Source organism: Canis lupus, chromosome 5, assembly GCF_011100685.1.
Source record: "Canis lupus familiaris isolate Mischka breed German Shepherd chromosome 5, alternate assembly UU_Cfam_GSD_1.0, whole genome shotgun sequence".
Taxonomy (NCBI): domain Eukaryota; kingdom Metazoa; phylum Chordata; class Mammalia; order Carnivora; family Canidae; genus Canis; species Canis lupus.
In genome coordinates this window covers 28,334,989-28,360,083 of record NC_049226.1, presented here as the reverse complement: position 1 = coordinate 28,360,083, position 25,095 = coordinate 28,334,989, and the positions used below count along the sequence as shown (strand labels likewise).

The 25,095-nt window shown below is 43.9% G+C and overlaps 1 long non-coding RNA gene across 1 annotated transcript; it reads left to right on the top strand.

The window, feature by feature from the left end:
- The first annotated feature begins 21,219 nt into the window (after window positions 1-21,219).
- Window positions 21,220-24,283, top strand: LOC119872006. Its single transcript, XR_005358854.1, has 2 exons — window positions 21,220-21,516; window positions 23,630-24,283. It is a non-coding gene; the product is annotated as an uncharacterized LOC119872006 (long non-coding RNA).
- The last annotated feature ends 812 nt before the right edge of the window (window positions 24,284-25,095 follow it).

Here is a 25,095-nt window from a genome sequence, read left to right as displayed (position 1 = left end):
GATCTGAATGTCTGTTTCCCTCCCCAAATTAGGGAAATTCTCAGCTATGATTTGTTCTAATATGCTTTCTGGCCTTCTGTCCCTGTGTCCCTCTTGGTGTTCTTTGGAACCCCAATTATATGTAGATTCTTCCTTCTGAGGCTATCATTTATTTCCCTTAACCTTTCCTCATGGTCTTTTAATTGTTTTTTCTTTTTTCCTCAGCTTCCTTCCTTGCCATCAACTTGTGTTCTATGTCACTCACTCTTTCTTCCACCTCATTGACCCTCGTCGTTTGGACCCCCAGTTTGGATTGCAGCTCATTTAATTGATTTTTAATTTTGGCCTGATCAGATCTAAATTCTGCAGTCATGAAGTGTCTTGAATCCTTTATGCTTTTTTTCAGAGCCACCAGTAGCTTTATAACTGTGCTTCTGAATTGGCTTTCTGACTTCGAATTGTAATCAAGATTCTGTAACTCTGTGGCAGAGAGTACGGTTTCTGATTCTTTTGTAGGGAGTTCTTCCTTCTGGTCATTTTGCTCAGTGCAAAATGGCTGTATGAACAGGCTTCATCAAGAATATAAACCATGACCTAAATAAATTTCACCCTAGATGATTCTGATGAGGTCAGAGACCAGAAAATGAAAACAAAGATTAGAACGAAATAAAAAGGACCACTAAAGTGAAAATTTTTAAAACAAAGTAGTAAATAAATGACCAAGAATCCCAAAGAGAAAGAAGGGGAAAAAAAGCAAACAAAAAAAAGAAGAAGAAATGGGGAGGACTGGGAGATGGTGGTGGTGAAGCACTTGTAGTAGAGGGAGAATGTAGTCTACCTGAGGGGTCCTAGAGGGTGATCCTCTTGGTTCTGAGTATATTAAGTTCTGTATAACTTCTGTTAGAAGATGCTGAGTCCCAAATTTATATAAACCAGAAATACTTGTAGAGAGCCCCAATATTGACCACCAAAACATAAATGAGATAAAAGAGGGGGGCAGAATGGGAATGAAGAGAGGATATAATCTCACAGAGTGAACCAGCACGGTATACCACTTGGTTCTGGGTGCATGCTGGTCATGTTTTAGAAGGTATCACCTTCCACCATTGTAGAACAAAATTAGGCAGAGAAAAACACAAAACGAAACAAAACAAAAACATATCTCATATATCTCCCAAAATTAAGTTGAGTATGTTGAAGGGAATCTAGAAGTAGAAGATATATCTAAGACCTATAACTGTAGATATGTGAAACTCAAAGAGGAAGAGACTTAAACATGAAGAGATGGTAAAATATTATAGGTATGGTGGGAAAAGAAAATTTGGAAATATTTAGTCTGATACAAAGACGAGTTGTTCTGGAAAAAGGGGGGGAAAGGAGGAGGACCCTCTAGTTCTATATACTATAAATCCCTCGAATTCCCCAGGAGCTTTCCAGCGCTCCTCAGTCAAGAACTTGCTCTTCCCCTGTCCTTCCAGCTGGTCTTCTCGGGGAGGAGCTTGCTGTGCGGATTCTCAGGTGTGTGCACCGGGTGCCGGACTCAGTGGGAGCTGTTTACCCTGTGAGGCCTTTGTTCCCTGGCAGCCCCGCCTCTCCCAGGCACAGGGTGACACCAGGAGGAACAACACCCTGGCAGCGGCCAGCTCTCCAGCCCTGGAGTCAGCTCCCGCAGTAACTACCGCAGCTCCCAGTCCACAGGGGCCTGGATGTTCCCGGGGCTGCGGGGCGCTGACCTGCACATCTCGGGGGTGCCCGGGGGGGAGGGGAGCGTCCTCGCTGTCCTGGGCCTTTCCGCCTCCGCTTGTCCCAGGGGGAGCGCAGGATCCTGGGCTGTGTCCCCCGGCGCCCTGGGACCCCGGGCCTGTGCTGCTGGAATCGTGCCCCCGGGTGTGGCTCCCGAAGGCAGCAGGGTGCAGACCCCCCCCAGCCCCCGCCTGACCCCCGGCTTCTCCCCGAGGCCCCCCGGGCGCTCCAGCCCTTCCCCGAGCTCGGCCCGCCGTGTGTGGCCGCTCTCCCTCTGAGTGACTCGGGGCGACTGGAGGCCCCACTGCCCTCCCGCGGTTCTGCCCGAGTTCCCTGCTAAGCGCCTTTCTGTCCCGGAAGAATCCGGTGCGGATTTTTAAAGTTCCCGCTTCTCCGGGGCTGGGCTTTCCTGTCCCGAGGCTCTCACCGCCGGGCCTTAGCCCTGCTCCTCACGGGGCCCCTCCTCTCACTTGATTCTTTTTTATTTTTACTGTTTTTTCCCCTACCTTCCTACTTTGCTAGAAGCAAAAACCCTTCTCTCTGTAGCGTTCAGGCTGTTCTCTCTTTAAATCTCAGGTCGAATTCATAGGTGCTCAGGATGATTTGAAAGTTATCTAGGTAAGTTGGTGGGGCCAGGTGAGTTGAGGACCCTACTCCTCCGCATCTTGCCCTGCCTCTGAGATTCTCATTTCTGATCAAATATAAGCAGAGAGGCCTTCTCTGGTTAGCCTGTAACAGTCAGCTGCTTCAATTTCTCTTGAAAGGATTATTAACTCGAGAATGAATCCATCTTTACTGAAAGCCTAATTGAAATTACTGTTTGTTCTGCTACATGTGAAGGCCCAAGTATCTCAAACCCAAAATATAGTGTACCTTTCATTCTTTCACTGACTCCTCCCATGCAGAGTCTTTACTGAATAGCTAACTCTCCCAGGCACTGTCTTAGGCTTCATGGATACAATACAGCAAACTGCAGACACACACACACACACACACACACACACACACACACACACACACGTCTGTCCTCCTGAAAATTTGGCTTCCTGCAGGTCTGTTAACTAGACCATCTTGGCCAGGTCAGCATTGACTAGTTTTAAACTTTCCCACTATCCATTTCACCTTTTACCTGCACTTGCACCTCTAAAACACTGACATTCGCTGGTTCTGCATTAGGTTTTTCCATTTTCTCCTAACATGGACTTTTTATGTATGAAGAGCTGATTGGAGTGCTTAAATTCTCCAAGTGCCATAAACTGTATGTCACGGAGATCAAGGTCTTCTGATTCTAAGCCTTTCGTATACCCCAGTTGGCCAGGCACCTGCCACATGGATGAGGAGTGGTATTTATCTACTATTTTTGATTAACAACCTAAAAATTGTGTTTTGTGAAAGCCAATTCATGAACCTGGTTAAAGAAAATTCAGCTATGTAGAGAACACACTACTGGTCACCAGATAGGGGGTGGATGGCGGCAGGAGGGGGGAGGACAGGTGTTGGGGATGAAGGCATGCACCTGTCCTGATGAGCACCAGGTGTTTTATAGAATCAGAACCACTAATGTACACCTGAAACCTAACATGGAATGTTAACTATACTGGAATTAAAGAAACCCACTTACAAATGATGTAAATAGGCAGTTCCCTCCTTGGTATCCAATACAATACTGTCTCTTCCATGGAGACTGCTTTGTTACTTTAAGTATTTTATGCATTTTTAAATGTTTTCCTTATCAAAGGTATTTGTCATACAAATATTAAAAGGCATACATTTAAAATCTTGATACCCTTGACATTTAAGGTACTACTGGAAGTCCTTGTTCTACAACCTGAAATCTGGTGGGGACCCAGTACCTGGGACTGAACAGTCAGCCTGAAGTCACGCTTATTCCTGCTCTTCTGTAGGTAATCTATTGTTTACTCTTTGGTAACTTGAGAATCCCTCTGACATTTGAGAATTTCATGGCGACAGACTACGGGTTATGTTCATCCATGGAGCAGGGCAAACTATGGGTTACTTCAAACAGGACTTTAATTTGGGGGAGATATGCCTTTGTTTATAAAGTTTATGTAAAATACTTTATGATTTATTCCCTCTGATAGCCTTTCTTCTAGTTATTTTATTGAGGCTTGAGAAGGGAGAGTCCATGCTGGATTCAATCTGCCTTCTTTAGAGGTTCCAATTCTGCTTTTACGTAATTACTCTCTAGAGATAATTTTTTAATTCATTCAAATATAATTTGCCAAGTGTCATGTCTACTTGTAGTATTGTTTTATATTTAAATTTCTCATAAGGAATAAAATCTTCCTTGGTTTAATTGCCCCTCTTCCAGAAAGGGACTAGCCATCTCAACTCCATAGTCTCTAGAATACATTTCCTTTCTACTAAGTAACATGTTTTTAGGTACTAGTCATTGTGCTAACCAAGACCAGAGAAGGGTGTTAAGGTTATCAAAGGCCAGCCTCCCATTTATGGAGATGCTCTCCAACATCTCAAAGACAGGTTTGCTAATGTTGCCACATGGCTGAAAAGGATTTTAGGACACTGATGAGTGCAAAAAAAGTGTCTGGGACAAACATGTATGTGTGAGATACACCTTTCTCTAATTCCTAATTCCAAAGCAGGTTTTTCAGGGCAGGACAGACTGAGGCTGCTATGTACCAACGCCAGGGTTGGATCCCATAGTGAGAGGAACACCAAGGGACAGGTGGGTAGACCTGCAGGGATCTTCAACCTCTCTGCTAGCAAAGCTTGGGCTCAGACAGAGCACCTTTCTGGACAATTGGAGGCTCTGTGGTGCTCAGGTGTACAGGACTCCACTTCCTCTGATCCAACACTCCAGGAGGTGGAGATCCAGGATCCAAGCATGGAGTAGTTAGGATTCTGCTAAAAATGATGCACTAGATGGAATTCAAGATGACTGCTCTAACAGAGCTTAGTACCATTGCAATAGGGGTGAAAGGTGAACTTAACCCCGTTGAGTTACAAAAGTTGAGAGAGTTTAAGCATGAGGGTGAGATATGGAAAACTGAAGGTTTTGGAGGAGGTTGGGCAATGTGATTGGGTTCAGTTTGCTAATCCATACTTAAGTTAGGCTACTATGGAGACTAGGAGATAGAGGCCCTTGAAGATTACACGTCCAAAGGGATGGCCTCCAGGTCCCTGACCGGTATTTCCAGGTTGTAAAACTGATCTGTGGCTGGCAAAAGATTTACATCTTAGTCTAAAAAAATAGGATTACCAATTTTCTAAAGTAAATGCTCTAAGGAAAGGAAGGGTCAAGGGCCTATAGTCAGAAAGAAACCAGTCTAAAGTTTAGCTAAGCAGAGAACACGGTCCATCCACGGTCAGTGCCAAATGCCTCTGGCCATATGGTCAGTTGGGAGGTGCGGGGAGCATCTTGTGCTTGGCCTCCTCAGCTCAAACTCTACCCCCTGCTGTCCACCATCCTCACAGCAAGTGGCACAGATCTCCTGTTGGGATTCCTTATACCAACGGCAGAGTTTTTACCACACATTTTAATGGGCCCTTAAAAAAGAATCAAATTAATCTATTTAGACTAATAGAACCAGCTGTCTTCAGATATTAGCACTTTAAGGGCTTAGATGGACTTTCCCCCCGGTCTTCAGTAACAGAGGTAAGTAGATGGTAAGAAGTAGACGTTATGTGCATACACATGTGTACAAGGTTTTTAATCCTCATCAGAATCCATATAGCTGACTTAATCTACTGTAATATGCAATTCTTATTTCCCTAAATAGGCCATTGCACATAAAATACTTCCCACAGCCCACTACTGGATAATTTAAGTTGTCTGAGCTCTAAATTAAAATATAATTTTTACCAACCCAGCTTTTATCTGCCTTCTGAAATAATTCCTCTATGACCTAATCCTGGTGCATAGACTTAGGACAGAAATAACCACAAGGGCAGGTAAGAATCCAGGGCAAGTCTCAAGATAGTAAAACAGGGAAACTGAGGAAGGTATTATGTGTGGGAAGGACCCAGATGGTGAAGGTTATTAAAAAACCTGCTTTATTAATGGATGAGTTTTACCAGAACTCTTTACTGGAACTTTCCATCTCATCAGGCTCCTATCTAAGTGCACAGAGCCACAGCATTGTCACTATTCCATTCACAGACAGAATGAAGATTTGTGATGTCAAGGCAGGATTACGTTAGGAATGAAGTCTGGACCAACTACAGTCAGAGGGCCTCAATAAAGACCAGTCAGCCAAGTCAAGGAGAAAATTCTAATAAGCGGGATTTTCTAGTTGATTTAAATATGGAGTATTTCCAGGAGGGAACACGACACAGGGTGTGTTCCCTATACCAGGTTTCTCAAGTGAGAGGGGGTGTGGAGAATCCATGGATTGGGAGCCTAGTGATACTCCCAAGTCACATCCTCCATTTGCTTAACTCCACTCAGGTAAGGAGTCATCCCTGCTGGGCAGAATCGTGCCCGTCCCTTCAACTGGTTCCCAGACTGAAGGGTGGGTAAGAATGGTCTGGGAATCAGCTTTGAAGTCTTCCAAGAAGAGTCTTACAGGATGTTCAACAGCTTTCCAAGATTGTTCTGTTGCACCACATACATTTCTAGCCCAGAAGCAGGAGTTTGGTCAACAGAGTGTGTCTAGTTGAACAAAGGTGTTACCCAGGAGGATGGAAAGATTGAGCCTGGGGTGAACTTGAGTACATGTGAGGCATTAGTTGCAGGTCAGCAGGCGACTTGGAACAGGAAATGAGGAGGGACAGCAGTAGCTGTTCCTGAAATGGGGATTGACCATGAAGCAACATGGCCATCTGCTTGGAAGTTGGTGTGACACTCCAGGAGGACAGGTCCCAAGACACAGGAGAACCACCAACTCTAACCATGGTCACTGGAACGTCTAAGTATGATCAGAGCAGAACCAACTTCTGGCAGGGCATGGGAGTAGGGGTGGGGTGGGGAGTAGGCTCTGAAGAGACCAGCGATGTGTGGAGCTTCTTTGGGGAGAGAAAGGCTAGGATGGATACCAAGAGTAGAGGGTGCAGATGGGATCCAGCTGGTGCAAGCAAGGCCAGGGAAGGGGACAGTCCAGTCGGGCAGGAAATGTGTTAGAGAGATTAAGTCTGCACTCTGGGCCAGGACCTTGGAGCATTGCTCTTAATTCAGGTTTTTCCTGAATTTGTATTCTGCTCCCACCATTCATGAAGTCCACAGTTTATCACCTTTTACAAATCCCTAGGCAGGGACATGGCTTTTTCAGAGGTCCCAGATTTGTTGCAAAGTAAGGGAGAGACGGGACAACACCATTCTCCCCTATAAAACCAAACGTAGGCCATGCCCCTAGACTCTAGAGGGGTTTGAGTACATGGAGAGAAATAAAGCTGCATTACTCCTTTACCTGAAGTAGCTAGAGGAGGCTGGTAAACTTCATTAGAAGCAGAAATCCCTTCTAAAAATCCCTTCTAAAAAATCCTGCCCAGGATTTTTAGGGTCATGATGATGCTCTGTAGGAAGTTACAGTGAGATAGGGTCACGATGCATGGCTCCCACCTCACATGATGTGGGCCACCAAGAGTGAACCCTAAGGTCACTGACCTTTAAGGGATGGTCATGGTCCTATCATGGTATTGCATTCTGTGCTGTAATGCTGATAATGGGGGTGGGTGTGCATGCATGGGGGCAGACATGGGAAATCCCATCTCCCTCTCAATTTTGTTGTGAGCCTAGAGCTGCTCCAAAATTACTTCTAACAACAACAACAAAAAGACAAAGGAACCTCGCCTGGCAACCACCTAATGCCTTTCAGAATTGTATACACACTTGTGGAGAATTGCTATTAGTACTTCAGCAGCCTTTAAACAACCTGATCCTTTACAAATTCTAGAAGGTGTGGAGCTTGGGACGAGTTACAACAGATTAGGAGTTAACTGTTACCTTCTTAAGCGGCTCCAGGGCTATTACCGCAAACTTTCCTGAGGGATGGGGTCCACCTCTATCCTCCAACTGTTTAATGATGCCTTTCTGTAAGGAGCTCTAGGCTTTTGCCTGGTCTGTCCTGGCCTCTTTCTCCGCGTAGAGTCATTTGTAGAGAAGCAGGATTTGTACCCCTCACTCCCAGATTTAGATCTTCTACCCCGTAAGCTGGATTTATTGTGTTCACATCATGGCAGGATGCTTGGTTAAACACCTAGGTTACGCTTAGCTTGTACTTGAGATCTACCATGTGTTACAGAAAGTTGCTTAACCTCTCTGAACTTTGCTTTTCCCCAATGTAACACAAATAGGTTGTCGGGCCTTCTTGAATCATGGAGATTCAAGTGACAGGATGCATGCAAAATGCTTAGTGGAGTATGCTAACATTCTAGAAGAGACACCTTAGCTTTACTGTTATTCCCTTACTGCTGCTGTCTCCATCAGACTCCCAGTAGCTGAGGGGCAGGAAAGATCACTCTAGTCCACGATTCACTAATGGGCAGAGGCAAGAAACTCATCAGAGAAAGCCTAGGATACGTGGGGTTTTTAACCTTTCTGGCCTTACGTTAGCCTGGGAGGCTGAGGATGAAGTTACGAACCCCAGGAAGAGAGGATATAAATTTAGGATTGGCTGCGTAATTACCAGGGGCGAGCAGAAAGTGAGGACAGCAACCCTTTGTTCAAAAACTAAGATTATAGGACAAAAAGCAGGGCATTAATCAGCCACAGGGCCTTCTGATTGTAGCACCCTGAGGTCCTCCATGAGGCTGACCGTCAGGTCCGTGATTTAGTTGGGAATAGCCTTTGTTAACCCACTAAAAACAATCTCAAAGGCTAGAAATGAAAAGACACCAGGTATGTTCTTCTCAGGGCAAAATTAACCCTGAGTTGTGAGCTTGAAAAGCACAGGAAGGGGGAGAGACTAACAGATGCTGCAGTCTCAACTCCAGGACAGGTCACCTGCTAGCCTCTGCCTGCCTCCCAACCTCCAGCAAGGCAGCTGCAGTAGAACCGAAGTGAACCCCAAAAGGGGCTTCCAGATTCAAGCCACCAAAGAAAAACAAAGGGGAGGGGGGTGATTATAAGGATGGAAAGAATCAGGAATGTTAGCTCTAGCCACCCCTACGTATCAAAAAAAAGTCTTGTCGGGATCCCCGGGTGGCGCAGCGGTTTGGCGCCTGCCTTTGGCCCAGGGCGCGATCCTGGAGACCCGGGATCGAATCCCACGTCGGGCTCCCGGTGCATGGAGCCTGCTTCTCCCTCTGCCTGTGTCTCTGCCTCTCTCTCTCTCTCTCTCTCTCTCTCTATCATAAATAAATACAAATTTAAAAAAAAATGAAAAAGAAAGGGAGGCCGGGCCAGAGGCTCCCTAGCGGCTGCTGCTCCGGAGGGCCCCGGCGCTGGCCGAGTTCGGCGTCTCTACAGAGAGGCACGAGGACGCGGAGCGGGGCTGCCAGGCCCAGGCGTCGCGGGCACAGTCTGGGACACAAAGTGCCCACGACCTCAGCTCGCCCCCCCCCCCCCCCCCCCCCATGCAGCAGGCGCGGGAAGGTGAGCGGAGCGCGGGCCGAGCGCTGCGGTGGCGGCTGCAGAGCAGAAGCAGAGGCGTGCGCGGGCGCCACGGGAGGGCGAGCCCACGCGCGGGCAGAGCCGAGGCGCCGGCGGGCTGGGCCAGGGAGCGTCCTGGACGCGGTGAGGCAGGCGCAGAGCGGCTGAGAGCTGGTGCTGACGCCTGGAACCCACCGCCCCGGCGCGCCCACTGCCACGAGCTCCGCTTGTTCACGCGCAACCGCTTCTCGCCGGGATTCGAGAGGCCGCGGAGTTGCACCTGTCGGGATGGGCTTGACTCCGAAATTCGAGCGTAAAGAAACGAACAAACAGCACGGCTCTGCCACTCCACGTGAAACACGACAAGTTATTTCTTTTCTTAAATGGCACAGAGGAAGAGCCAAGTCACATCAGCTGCCGAGGTGCAGGACGTCCTGCCGACGCCTCCTTTTAGGGGTTGCTTTTGGTCCTTTAGCAGCCCTCGCCTTCCCCCTCTAGAAAGGGTTCGAGCAGAACACGGGGGGTCGCCGTGGCCCCCGATCGCTTCACGCTCCCAAAGCCCCCCCCCCCCCCCCCCCCCCGGTGCTAAGGCTAGAACCACAGGCAATGGTCATTTTCCTTACTGCCTTTTTATGAACTGTGCAAAAAATCGGAACAGAACATTTGCCATCATCACCGTTTTTAAACCTACCATCCAGTGGTATTCCATATGTTCCCGTCGTCATGTTGCAGATGTCCAGAATATTTTATTTTGGAAAACTGAGACCAACTAAACAACACTCCATCTCCCTGACCCCCGGCCACCACCATTTTACGTTCTGATTCTTTAACTACTTGACACAGCTCAAATTTGTGAAATTATGCAGTATTTGGCTTTTTTGACTGCTTGATTTCACTTAGGATCATGGACTCGAGATTCATCCATGTGATAGGATTTCTTAAGGTTGAATAAATAGTCCCCTGGATGGATACACCATCTATTCCTTATTCATGTCTGTCGATGGCATTTGGGCTACTTGCATCTGCCTGCTATTATAAATAATGCTAATGAACATGGATGAGCAAGTATCTTTTCATGTGTCTCTCTAGTTTCTTTTATAATGTGAAACAATATGTAAGCAAACAGAATGGGCTACTGAAATGTGTTCAAACTTAATAAAAGCTTGTAATTTATACAATTATAAGTACATTTGTATTCAGTTCAAACTTCTTTCAAGCAGAAGGTTGATTTTTTTTGAGGTATAATTGACAAATTATATTAATTCTAGGTGTACAACATAACGATTTGATGTTTGCATACATTGTAAAATGATCACCAAAATAAGCTTAGTTGATACCTTTATCAAACATAATTACAAAGTTTTTTCCTTGTGATGAGATTTTTTTTAAAGATTTTATTTATTTATTCATGAAAGACACAGACACAGGCAGAGGGAGAAGCAGGCTCCTTGCAGGGAGCCGAATGTGGGACTTGATCCCAGCACCCCAGGATCACGTCCTGAGCCAAAGGCAGATGCTCAACCACTGAGCCAGACAGGTGTCCCACAATGAGATCTTTTAAGATCTACCCTTAGCAACTTCAAATACACAATACAGTATTACCAACTGCAGTCGCCATGTTGTACATTGCATCCCCATGAATTTTATAATTCATTTTATAATTGGAAGTTCATACATTTTGACTTTCTTCACCATTCTCCCACCCACCAGCCCTCACATCTGGCAATCACCAATCTGTTGTCTGTATCTATGAGTTTGGTTTGTTTGTTTAGATCCCACTAATAAACTAGAACATATGGTATGTGTCTTTCTAGATCTGACTGGTTTTACTTAGTGCAACACCCTCAGGTTCCATCCCTGTTGTCACAAATGGCAAGGTTTCATTCTTTCTTACGGCTGAGGAGTATTCGTAGCATGTGTACACATTTCCTTTATCCATTCATCCATTGATGGACACTTAATTGTTTCCATGTCTCAATTACTATAAAATGTGCTATCAATGTGAGGGTGCACATATCTTTTTGAATGAATGTTTTCATGTTCTTCAGATGAATTCCCAGAATTATACTTGCTGGATCATAGTGTAGTTCTATTTTCAATTTTTTGAGGAAACTTCATACTGTTCTCCACAGTGGCTGCACCAGTTTGCATTCCCATACACAGGGCATGAGGGTTTCTTTTTCTCCACATCCTCCCCATATGTGTTATTCTGGTCTTCTTGGTAATAGCTATTTTAACAGGTGTGAGGTGACATCTCATTGTGGTTTTGATTTGCATTTTCCTGATGATTAATGATGCTGAGCAACTTTGCACATACCTATTGGCCATCTGTATGTCTTCCTTGGGGAAAAAAGTCTATTCAGATACTCTGGATGTTTTTTTTTTTTTATTTATTTATGATAGTCACACACACACAGAGAGAGAGAGAGGCAGAGACACAGGCAGAGGGAGAAGCAGGCTCCATGCACCGGGAGCCCGACGTGGGATTCGATCCCGGGTGTCCAGGATCGTGCCCTGGGCCAAAGGCAGGCGCTAAACCGCTGCGCCACCCAGGGTTCCCACTCTGGATGTTTTAATTGGATTGTTTTGTTTTTGCTATTGAATCCCATACGTGTTTGATATATTTTGTGTATAAACCCCTTATCAAATAAATGATTTGCAAATATTTTATCTCATTTAGTAGGTTGCCTTTTTTTAAAAGATTTTATTTATTTATTCATGAGGGACACACACAGAAAGAGGCAGAGATGTTGGCAGAGAGAGAAGCAGGCTCCATGCAGGGAGCCTGATGTGGGACTCGATCCCAAGATCATGCCCTGGGCCAAAGGCAGATGCTCAACCACTGAGCTACCCAGGTGTCCCAGTAGGTTGTCTTTTCATTTTATTGTCTCCTTTGTTGTGCAGAAGCTTTTTTTTTTTTTTTTGTATATTTTTATTGGGGTTCAATTTGCCAACATATAGCATAACACCCAGTGCTCATCCTGTCAAGTGCCCCCCTCAGTGTCCATCACCCAGTCACCAGATCTCCCCCCTCCACCCCCCCTTCCACCACCCTTTGTTCGTTTCCCAGAGTTAGGAGTCTCTCATGTTCTGTCACCCTCTCTGATATTTCCCAATCATTTTATCTCCTTTCCCCTTTATTCCCTTTCACTAATTTTTATATTCCCCAAATGAATGAGACCATATAATGTTTGTCCTTTTCTGATTGACTTATTTCACTCAGCACAATACCTTCCAAGTCCATCCACGGTGAAGCAAATGGTGGGTATTTGTCGTTTCTAATGGCTGGGAATATTCCATTGTATGCATAAACCACAGCTTCTTTATCCATTCATCTTTCGATGGACACCGAGGCTCCTTCCACAGTTTGGCTATTGTGGACATTGCTGCTATAAACATTGGGGTGCGGGTGTCCCGGTGCGTTTCACTGCATCTGTATCTTTTTGATTTGCTGTAGTCCCACTTGTTTATTTTTGCTTTTGTTGACTTTGATTCTGGAGTCAGATCTGAAAAAGAAAAATAAAGGCAAGACTGATGTCAAGGAGCTTACCATCTGTTTTCATCCAGGAGCTTCCTTTCCAGGCTTTCAGGTCTTACATTCAAGTCTTTAATCCATTTTGAGTTAATTTTTGTTCAGTGGATCTCTATAGGTTCATCTTATTTGGAACTTCAGGATTCCTGTTCCTGGATGTGTCTCCTTCCTCAACTTAGGGAAGTTTTTGGCTATCATCTCTTCGAGTAACTCTTCTGTCTCCTCTCTTCTCATTCTGGGGCCCCTATAATGCTAAAATTAATCCTCTCCATGTTCCCTCTAAGTCCCTTAAGCTATTTTAGTATTAGAGTTTATTATTCATACCAGGTTATTTTGGAAAATTGGCTAAAATGAGAACTAATAAGGTTAAAGTCACACAGATTTGTTCTTCCAATCTCATGACAAAAGCTACCGTGACTTTAGAAACCTGAGCTCTGGTACTATTATAATCACGTACAGACTATTTCTACAGTGATGAGGAGAGAACACATTTAGCAGGATGGATTGTTCTCATTCGCTATTATACAGTACGATTTAGTAGGAAAGCAACTGAAGGGTGTCTTCAATTTATGCTGCAGATTTGCAAATCAGCTACTGTTGTGTGAAGCTTGAAGGAAGAAGGTGTCTGTCACCCACTCCCAGAAACCACTCCACACAAAAATGTTGCCATGCCCTGAAGGGGGAAGCCTGGGGAGATCCCTGTGAGCTGCACCCCACTACACCTGAGGTTATGTCTCTCATCTGCACTTCTCCTTGGGCCATTCAAAGATCAGACTGACCATGAAAAGGATTGTAGGCCTTCAAGAAAGAAAGAAAATATGACAATTTATTGTACATCTAAGATAATGTTCATTAAAGTCATTTTATCTGAGGAACTAGTTATTAAGTTTCTCTGGTTCATGCGCTTGTCTTTTTCATCATTTCCTGGTATGTGAGGCATGTGGCCAATGCTTGGGAGGTGGAGAGCCTGTAGTCAAGGGCTACTGGCCTGTCAGCCTGTAGTCAAGGGCTACTGGCCTGTGCATCTCCACCAGTGGGCCTGTCCCTATGGAAGCAGATCCACCGAGGGGCCCATCCCTCAGCAGATGGCAAGTGGTTCCTGCTGGATTCCCCAGCATCTCTTAGTGTTCTTACTCAGCCTCTTCCTTGCCCTTGCCCCAGCTCTTCTCAGTTCTGTCCATCTATCTTGCAAAATTAAGCTATACTTTTTTATTCTTGTCATTTTGATACCAATCATATTATAGTATTGTATTGTGGTATTAGATATTTCATTGATTAGACACTGAAATGCTCATGATTTACCTTTTCATTTAAAAAGAAAGTATCTGGTGATTTGTTGCTTTTTCCTCCTTTGCTGAACTGTGAATGAGTGCAGAGAACCCAGGCTCTGTACACACTAGAAGTGTATCCATTCAGGTGGCTCCTACCACAGCCAGTGTCCCTGTGGTTACATTCTGGAAATGAATGGGTGTGTGAGTGAGTAGAATCAGACCTTTAATTGGGATTTTAAAAACTAGAAAGTAAGCCACATAGAACTCAATTAGGAAATACAAATACCAAGATGGGGTAGAAATAGGTTTTGTCCATTAGTCATGTGCCACTCATTTAACAATGTCACTGGGTCCCCACCACCTAGCAGGTACTGCGCTGGCCTTGGGGCTCATGGTCCTTCCCTGCAAGGACCTTACAGTCTGATGGGGGAGCACAGATGCTAGATACACTTGAAGAGACAATGGAAGGGACATGAGAATGAGTCTTTGCAAAATTAAAAAGAAACTGTTAATGATCATAACCTTATTCTTCTCAATATGTTAAACACAAAATTTATCCAGATTTTATGATATTTAGAAACATGAAAGGCTGTGTACTCAGTGTAAATTCTACTTGTTTAACCCTTTTAGGAAGATTTCATAGAATGGCTCCTGTGGCTAACCTTTGACATCCTATCCACACTAACTCCAAATTGAATTCAAATATTATGTCTTTTTATCCAAGAAATCTGAAGTAATTCATTGTAACCTGAGTTAATAATGGCACAAATGTGTGGGGTTTGTCTGTGGATATGAGAAAGCACTCCTTCCATATGAGCATCAGCCCATGAGGATTTCACCTGCAGTTATGGCTACTTCAACAAATTCTTTAGCCTTTTGAGGCCTTTGAATGTATTATGCAGATGGATAGATTATTTCTAATTACATTGTAGCTCTAAAATTAGTGATACTTGACTTTTATTAACTTATAGGAGGTACAATGTTCTTGACAGGGAAATGCAATTTTGTAGCAGAACAAAAACACAATTGTCAATGTTTTCTTCTTGGAATGATCAGTTAGTGTCACCCTATGCATGAGAAATGAGCCTCCTCAGCCTCTTGCATACACTCTTGCCTTTACTTTCTGATTTCAGATCACAGCCTAAGACATAACCCTTGATGACAGCCCATTACTCTTCTGTGCCCAACATAGCTAAAAAAAAAAAAAAAAGTTATTTCTCAAGAATCTTCTTTTCCCAAAGGAAGATATTCTCCTCAAGAGACGTGTCAGAATAAGAATAGTCAATGTTCTAGATGGATGGATGAGGAGGCATATATAGTTTTTAGATTTCCTTGGGAGGATTTGTTCTCTCTCTTTGGTTGTTTCAAGAGATCATACCCCAGAAATATTTTTTCTAGCTTTTCTTCAGCCTAATGTTAACCATCTGGTTTTGACATAACCCACAAAACCTATTTGAATCTTGATTTTATCCAGTGTATTAATTTTGCTTAGCCTCTGGCCTTTTATTTTATGTAAGGTTAATCTTCTATTTTATATCTGCAAAAATCTATCATCTAAGGTCCCTTGGAGAATGATATCACATAATGCCAAATGGGACATGTAGTTCTAGCTTTAAATAAACAAAAACTTTTGACTTATGATAGAAGCCTTGCTTTAACACTCTGAGCATGCATTCTCAGAAGAGTTACTCCTTTTTAATGGGGGGGGGGAGGCTGAACAAACTCCTAGAGTCCCCTGGTTAATAAATATCTTTCTGAGAAGCTATTGTGTGTAAGGCACTGTTCTGAGTCTAAAGATATAAAAAATAAGGTCCCTGCCTCCCTGATATATAACCTCCTAGTCAGGGGTCAGAAAACTCCAGCTGATTGGCCAAATCTCCTAATTTTGTACTGCCCATCAACTGAGAATGGTTTTTCTATATTTTTAAATTTGTTATTATTATTATTATTATTATTATTATTATTATTAAAGATTTATCTATTTTGAGGGAGAGAGTGAGCATGAGTGGGGGAAGGGCAGATGCAGAGGGAGAGGGAGACTCTCCAGCAGACTCGTGCTGAATGCAGAACCCAATGCAGGGCTTGATCCCAAGACCCTGAGATCATGAGCTGAGTCAAAATCAACAGACGCTCAACTGACTGAGCCACCCAGGTGGCCCTGCTTTTTCTATTTTTAAATGCTTGTGGAAAAAATCAAGAGAAGAACAGTATTTTGTCACGTGCCACATTATATGAAACACAGATTTTAGTGTTCCTAAATAAAGGTTTTTTGGAAGACATCCACGCTCATTTGTTCACATATCATCGACAGCTGTGTTTTCAAAGCAATGGCAATGTTGAGTAGCTGTAACAGACTGCATGGCCTGCAAAGCCTAAGGTATTTTCCATCTACTATTTTATAAAAAGTTTATAAATAAGTGATTAGTTAAACAAGAAGCTTGTGGATGTGCTGAGAGCTCTGATGGAAAGACATTGGCTGATGACATCTCATGCCCACTTTGAAAGGGGTGAGAGGGAAGACCCCTTGGAGGAGGTGATATTTGCTGAGTCCAGAAGGATGAAAGTGTCTCAGCCATATAGACATCAGGAAAAAAGCATTCCAGGTAAAGACAATAGCAAGGCCAGTGGCCAAAAAAAGTGAGAAGAGACATGTGTGTCCTTGGAATATGCCAAGGCCAACATGGCAGGAGCATCAGGAGTAGGTAGGAAAGAGGATCAGGTGAGATGCAGTGACAGCAGAGCATCTTGTGCAGGATCCTGGAGGCTTTGATAAGGAGTTGGGGCTTTATTCTTGGAGCAATGGAAAGCTATGAAAGGATTTTAAGTAGAGGATTATGTGGCCTGATCCACATATTTTCTAGAAGAGTTCTCTGTTGCATGGCTATTGCATGGAGAATGGGTTTTAGGGAAGACAAGCATAGAGGCAAGGAGACAGAATGGGATACTATTATAGTCTAGGCAAGAGATGCAGTGGTTTGGATTAAGATGACATTGGAGTTGGAGAGATGTAAAAAGCTTTGAGATATATTTTGCCAGTGGCACTTGCCTAACATTACCCAAGATGGAGATGAATTGGCCTTTGAATGGAAGGAAAGGGAGGCTTCAAGATTTTTTCTGAAGTTTGCAATCAAGAGTGCCTGGGTAGTTCAGTTATTTAAACATCTGACCCTTGGTTTCTGCTCAGTTCATGCTCTCAGGGTCGTGGGATCAGACCCTGCATTGGGTCCCGCTCAGCATACAGTCTGCTTGAGAAGTTCTCTCTCCCTTCCCCATTGTCCCTCCCACCCCCACCCCACTCATGCTCTCTCTCTCTCTCTCTCATAAATAAATAAATAAATAAATAAATAAATAAATAAATAAATAAAATATTTTTTTAAAAGTTTGTACTTGATCAGCCAGAGGTAAGGTAGTGATATTAATTCATTCCACAAATATTCATTGAATGCCTACTGATCTAGGTTATAGGAAGCAGCAGTGAATATAACCAATGAAGCCAATAATCAAATATGCATATAATTACACAAAATGTCAGATAAAGACAAATGCACTGGGGTAAATAAATCAAAGCAGGACAAGAGGGATGGTGAGTCCTGGGAAGAAGTATTTATTGTTGCTATTATTGTTTAAAAATACCCAGGAAGCTATTGGCTGCTAAGGTGACATTTCAACAAAGTCTGCAAAGAGAGAAGATAAAGAAAGAATTTAGTGAATTAATTGTGCACATCTAGGGAAAAAGCATTCCAGACAAGTGAGCAGCATGAGTAAAGACTCCGAGCCAAGTGTGTGCTGACATATTTGAGGATCAGCAGTGAAGGAAGAGTTACAAATACTGGGGTGAGAGGTAGAAGAAAAGTCCAATTTTATAGAGCTTTGAGGGTCCTAGGAAGACTAGGCTTTTACTCAGAGTGGAATGTGATACCACGGGAGGATGTGAGTCCCGAGGACTGATGGGAGCTGAAGTATATACAAATAGGATTGTCCCAGAAAGATTCTAGGACAGCAAGTGTGGCCACTGAGGGGCCAGTTAGGAAGTCTTGGGAGGAAACCTGACAGGGAAAGAAAGCAAGAGTTCTACACTGAACATGCTAACTTTAAGACCTCTAGTTTATGCCTGAATATAAAGCAACTCTACATAGAATTCAAGGCCAAATAAATGGTCTTTCCATTTTCTCAGTTAGAACAACCACTTGACCAAACAACAACCAAAAAATATTTTTGGCTAACTTGTCTACTAATACTATAGAATTTGGTCAAGCACACATAATTGAAAATCACATAGTATTATAAATATATATAATATAAAATGATTTTTTAAAGTATAGCTTTAAAATAAGCCAAACAAAATTTACTGATGCTTTCACTATGGCCATGTCTATTTTTTCATTTTACAGAATAAAAAAATTTAATATATGTCAGCAGTATCAATTATCATTAGAAATTTGGCTTGGGAACTATATTCTCAAAATCTGCAAAGACCTGAATATAAAGTTATTCCTTTTTTCCCCTTCAACTATGATTCTGGGTAACAGTTGAATGAATGAATGAATGGATGAATGAATGAATGATGGATTAATGAGTGCATACATACATGCATACATAGATCATCTCTGTGCATCTCTGTGCAGGTGCATACAACGACTAACTAGGAGCATGGCAAAGCAAGCCCCTGGGAGAGTAAGGGGTGAAGGCCAGGTAACAGTCAACACAAGTGCACATTTATGAATTGAAGGGAAGCCACTAAACCTGGCTCTAGACTGGTCTCCAGCAGCATTTACTGCTTGGGTGACAGAGGCTAATCCAGGGGAAGAGTTTTACCAAAATGGGAATGATTGAAAGGTTGGTAGTATTTGCAAGGGAAAGGTTTTAGATGAGGGAAGACCAAACAGCAGATGTCACAAAGTAGAGAAATCCAAACTTCTCTTCCCTTGCTCCCCTGGGGACTCCTGGGGATCTGGTAAATTAGTGCTCAGCCAGCCCAGTGGGGCATCAGGGCACCCGTGGCAAAGGCTCAGACAGCAGGACTAGGATGGGTAGATCTCAGTTCGGCACCCACTTCATACTCTGGGAGTGATGGAGGGCAGCCTCTGAGAGCAGCTGCAGTGAGAGCCTGAGTGGCCCTTAGGCCAAGGGGCTGGGGATCCCTGTCTCCTTGTGCTGTGCAGTGGAGGCCACAGCAGGTTGACACCCAGTATGTCATTAAGATACACAAAAATGTGTGTCATTTACTCTTTTACAAAGTCAGAAAGTAGACAGAAAGAAAGGAACAAAAAAGTCTACCAGAGAGAGATGGGGGTATAGGGAGAGAATCTAAAACTACATTGGAAAACATAAAAATGTCCAAGGAAGATGACATTTCTCTCCATGAAGCTATTTTTAAAAAAGACTTATTTATTTATTTGAGAAAGAAAGAGAGAGAGAGAGAGAGAAAGGGGGCAGAGGAAGACATTCTCAAGCAGACTCCCCAGTGAGCAGGGAGTCCCATGTGGGGGCTCAATCCCAGGACCCTGACTGAGATCATGATCTGAGCCCAAATCAAGAGATAGATGCTTATCCTACTAAGCTACCCCAGTGCCGCCGCGAAGCCATTTTTGTCTCTTTTACGTCCCCCCACACGAGTCTGAATGGGACTTTTTAATTTACTACATTTTTCGAAGACATGAGTTTTCAGGGCTGCTTAGTTTTCCTTCTTCATGTATTTTCTAAGCCACCTAATGATCACTCTCATTACCTCTTCTATGTTCCCTGACACCTGAGTGGGAAGGAGGGGTGTGGACAGTTTTCCCTAGTCCCTCCACTGAGTGGGGGCCATGTTTTCACAGAGTTCATGTGCCCATTGAGGAGAATGCACACAAAGTGTCCTCTTGGTGGTGGCTCGTAGCTGGTGCTCCATAATCGGTAGCAAGAGTCACAGAAGGTCAGGTGCCACAAAGGAAAGAGAATGGCCCTTGCAGGCCAACTGGAGTTTGGCTTAAGCCCAAATTTCTGCCACTTGCTACACAACCTTGGTCAACTTAATTACCTCCTCTACTCCTGTAATAACCTCATGGCACCTAGGTAGACCAGACATTTCATAAACAGTAGTCATTACTATTACAGCTACTCTTGAAGATGATGGCTACACTGGTCATTGTTTCGGACACATACATCAAGCATGGTGTCCATGCATGGGTAGGGGTGTATGTGTAGGAGGGAGACATATGGTGAATGGACTTTCAAAGTCTAGTTGTACTATGTGCAGAAATGGGTAATGGACAGAGATGAAGAAGCTTCTTCTTAGCCATATTTATCTGAGAAGATTTAGTTATTATTCAAAGAAGATAGTTAGGTGGAGGGATCTGAGTTAGGAGACTGGGCTCAGGAGCAGGGTAGAGCAGGCAGGAAACCGGGCTGGCTGCTTTCCTGTGCTGTTCTCACACCCGCAGTCTGCAGTCTTGATGGATCATTTGCCTTATTAATTCCTGGGTCCTATTTGGAGGAGGCAGCGGCGAGTAGTATTGGTGCATTTTATATTTACGGACATCATCAATCTGCCAATGCCTTTCATCTTTGCTGGGTAATGCAACTTTTCCTGTTATTTCTCATGGAAGGCTGAACAAAGTCAACGAAATCATGTCAACCTGTGTGTAGGACAGAGGGTATTTTACAAGAAACAATTGTTTTACCATGTAACTATTGGGTAATAACCATTTTTAGGAGTGGATATTTCTATTTTTCTAATCAGAGAGATAGGATTCACTATTGGATTCACTGACTGATGCGTTAACCTTATCTATAACTTCTACCTTTTCTGCATAGAAACCTAAGTTAAGCCAGTTCTGGGACAGTCTTGCGAAATGAGTTACGTTTCATTGTAATGAGCAGAAACAAATAGGCAAGAAATAGGCTTTAGCACTAGAGAGACTAGTCTTCAATTCCATTATATGTTAGCAGCCTTGGGCAATCTTGGGCAATCGGTTTCTTATCTCAAAAATGGAATAATATTTACGGTTCCCCGGGGGTGTTGTGAGGATCAAATGAGATCGTTACCTATAAGGCACTTAGCACAGTGCCTGGCCTACTACAATTGCTCAACAAATATTAACATCCTACTCCGTTCCCCTCCTGGGTTGCCTACAGCAATCTCTGTGCTCAACGTCATTTAGCTACCAACAAACTGAGCAGCAACAACCTCAGTGTCAGTAGACATGGCTTTGCTATGTGGTGCCATTAGTCACCTCTCTTAATTTTTCTGTCTGTAAAAAAGGGGGTTGACAATGGAGTGCCTAGCAATCTCACTGGTGAGGCATCAGTGGATCAAGGAAGGAATGAGTGACAAGGTGACTTTTAAAGGGTAAAACCTGGATTCCTGTGATTTTTTGAGTACTTATCCAGGAACTAGAAAAGTCGTGGATCCTTTTTCTCATCACCTGCCCTGGGATGGATATCTGCATCTCCCTAAAATTCCTGTGTTGAAGCCTTCATCCGCAGTGTGACATCTGGAGGTAGGCCTTTGGGAGGTAATTAGGTCACAAAGGTGGGACTCTCCTGATGGGGTTAGCACCTTTATATGAAGAGAAGAAGAAGAGAGAGGCTCCCCTACTACACACACACACACACACACACACACACACACTGTAGATGTGTCTACAAGCCAGGGGTTTATAAGGCCAGCAAAAGGGTCTCACCAGGAACCAGCAGGACTTGGATCTGGGACTTCTCAGCCTTGGGAACTATAAATTAAATTACCATTTTTAACCTCTCCCTATCCCCATTCTATGGCATTCTTTTACAGCAGCTCAACCTGACTAATACAACACCCTTTACATTGCCAGGCATTCTCACGGGAAATTCTTTTTAGGGAAGCCCCTCATGATTGAGAGTCTCTAGGGCAGTGGTTTTCAACATTTGCTGTGCATTGGAATCATGGTGTTTTAAACAGAGCGAAACAACACAATGCCAGGGCCCCAGTCCAATGATCTGATGTCATTGATCTCAGGTATTCCCTGGGCATGGAGTAACATAAGAGCTTCCCAGGTACCTGACCATCAGATCAAAACTCCTCAAACTTTAAAAGCATGTATGAATATCTGGAGCATCATGTTAACATTCTGATTCTTATAGATTGTGTTTGCAGTGGAGCCTGAGAATCCACATTCCTGATGAGCTTCTGGGTGAAGCCAATGTTGCTGGTCTGTGGAACACACTTGGAACAGGACAAGTCCCACAGAAGTTGACAAACGAGGACTGTGGGCCTAATCTAGCCCACTGTCTGCTTTTGCATGGCTCAAGAGTTAAGAATGGTTTTTACATTTTTAAAAAGATTTTTTTTATTTATTCATGAGAGACACAGAGAAAGAGAGAGAGGCAGAGACACAGGGAGAGAGGGAGAAGCAGGCTCCATGCAGGCTGTCTAATGCAGGACTCGATCCTGGGACCCCAGGATCATGCCCTGAGCCCAAGGCAGGCGCTGAACCACTGAACCACCCAGGGATCCCCTGGTTTTTCATTTTTAAATGATTTTAATAAACCACAAGAAGGAGAAGAATTTCTTGACACATGAAAATTACATGCAGTTCAAATTTCAGTGTCCACAAATAAATTTCCATTGAAACACAGCCACCTTCGTTCCCTTTTTGGCAAATGGCTGCATTTGCACTATGATGGTAGAGTGGAATTTTTGCAGAAGAAAGTAAATGATCCACAAAGACTTAAATATTTATTATCTACCCTTTGCAGAAAAAGTTTGCCAACCTCTGAATTAGGGGGTAACTCGAATTCACAAAGGAGTCAATTGTACTCTAGTAAGTTTTCATTGCTGTTAGGATCTCACGGCATCAGCCTTCTGCCAGTTGGCATCAGGCTCAAAGATATCAATGGCTTTCTGTCCTATCGAGGTGCTATGCTAGGCCCTGCAGGTCTATACTTGCCAGGAATGCCACAGTTTCTGCAACGGCTCCTCTTAGGGAATGGTTGGCCAGGCTGAGTCACTCTCTCTTGCCCTAGGTTACCCTGACAACATGCTAGCCTAGGATCTGAATGTTGGTGTCTTCCCAAATTTCTTATGTTGAAAATCCTAACCACAAAGGAGATGGGGCTTTGGGGGATGATTAGATCATGAAGGTCCTGCCTTTATGGAGACCCCAGAGAGCTAGCTTGTTTCTTCCACTGTGAGAGGACATGGCAAGAAGCCAGCAGTCTGCAACCCAGCAGACAGGGCCTCCCCAGAAGGGCCGTGCTTGTGCCCTGATCACGAATTTCCAGCCTTCAGAACTGGGAGGTCCGGGGGCTCATGTTTGTGTGCCAAGGGATCTGGTCAACAGACTCACAACACCAAGGTGTTCTCATGTTCCTGGGACTTGTCTGACACCCTGAGGGAAACTCTGATTTATAGCTTTAAAAACAAAACAAAAAAAAAATTCTATTTATTAATTGACCATCTCTTGAAAATGGACATTCAAATCTATGTCTTTCTGCCTAAAAACAGATTAGTGTTACCCACTTTGAAATAAAATGACCAAATGTCTATGGAGACTTCCTGACTACGGGAGCTTGCTATCTTTAGCTGGGACCCTGAGACTCAGTTCCTCATCACCCAGTCTGTTCTCTGCCTTCCAGGGAGAAACTGACGTAGGTTCCCACCACCAATTTCTCCAGTATCTTGTTATCTCATATGCTTATCGAAGACTGCATGCTCAGCTTACTCAAGAACAGGCTGCAGTGAATGGGTAAATGAGAACGTGGACGTGAGAAGCATCACTGCGAACAAGTTCTGCGTTGCTGGAGGGCCGACTGCCACCACACAGCTCTCCTCCGTCTTCAGAGGGACGGCAACAGCTACTTCCTACACGTGGTGCTTGCCTTGAAGACGCCTTCAAAAGTAACTCATGAAAAATCTTGACTCACAGCTGAGCACACCAATCCGCTTTACTGATGCTTTGTAGTGGCTCCAGGTCAAGACTAGTCAACATCCCATCTCTGGTATGGGAGTCGTTGCGACCTGTGGGCTGCGGGGCCTCATGGCAGGTTCTCTATTGTTTGGGGCTCTCAGTCCAGACGTGCTGGCCTCAGCTAGCCACGATAGGGCAGCTCCCTCCCAGCTCGCTCACTATAAGAATTAAGGTGTTGGGAAAGACTTAGGAACCCCCGTTTTCTTCTGAGCCCTTGTTTTCATGGGCACACACTGCTTTTTTCTTTGTTTCGAGGAATTGCACTGTTAATAAAAATAATTGTGTAAAAACAAAGTAAAGACAAATAAAAAATTAAAAATCATTGATGAGGTCATTTAGGTACATATCTATTATAGAAAATCCTGTGAAATAAGTGTGATTATTTCCAAAACAGTTCGGGGACTTGGCCAAAGTCCTACTGTTATTTCATGAAGCAAGCAATATTCAAACCCCAGGCTCCATGGCTCCAGAAACAAAACCTTTAATTTGAATCTATGTTCACTCCTCACCGACTGACTCTGAAATCCTGCTGCTGGAGTCTGGTGTCACGCAGACTGGGGAATTCTGCAGGCCAGGTCCCCCTCTTGAAGATTAATAACACATGCTAGCCTCGTAGTGGCTCCAGGCTTATTAGTGGCTTCTGTATATGGATCTATTTGTATTTCCTTAATGCCACATTTCTCAAATTTATTTTCCCCTGGATCCCCCAGTGCTCCCCCACCCTTTTCCACATAACAGCTGCAAACAACTTGCAAGACACACTGTGGGAAATGGTGCGCTGAGTCACTCAGGTCCTGGTGTGGGTGTTGAGATCAATTGAGAAAATATTCTGGGATAAAATAAAAAGAAAGAAAGCAGGGGTGGCAGGGGGTAGGAGTAAGGAGGGAATAAAGAATAAAAAAGAGAGGAGGAGGAGGAAGAAGAGAAGAGAAAGAAAAGAGAACAATCAACCCCAAATGGCCTGAACAGAGGAAGAGGAGGGAAGAAGGCATTATGGCCAAAAACAGTCACTTGCCAAATCATTTACAGAGTTGAGAGCATCTTGACACAAATTGAGTTTTTAATTTGCTAAATTTCGAAATAATTAAAAAAAGATTTGGGTAAGTAGCAGAAACATCTTTTAGCATGTTGAGT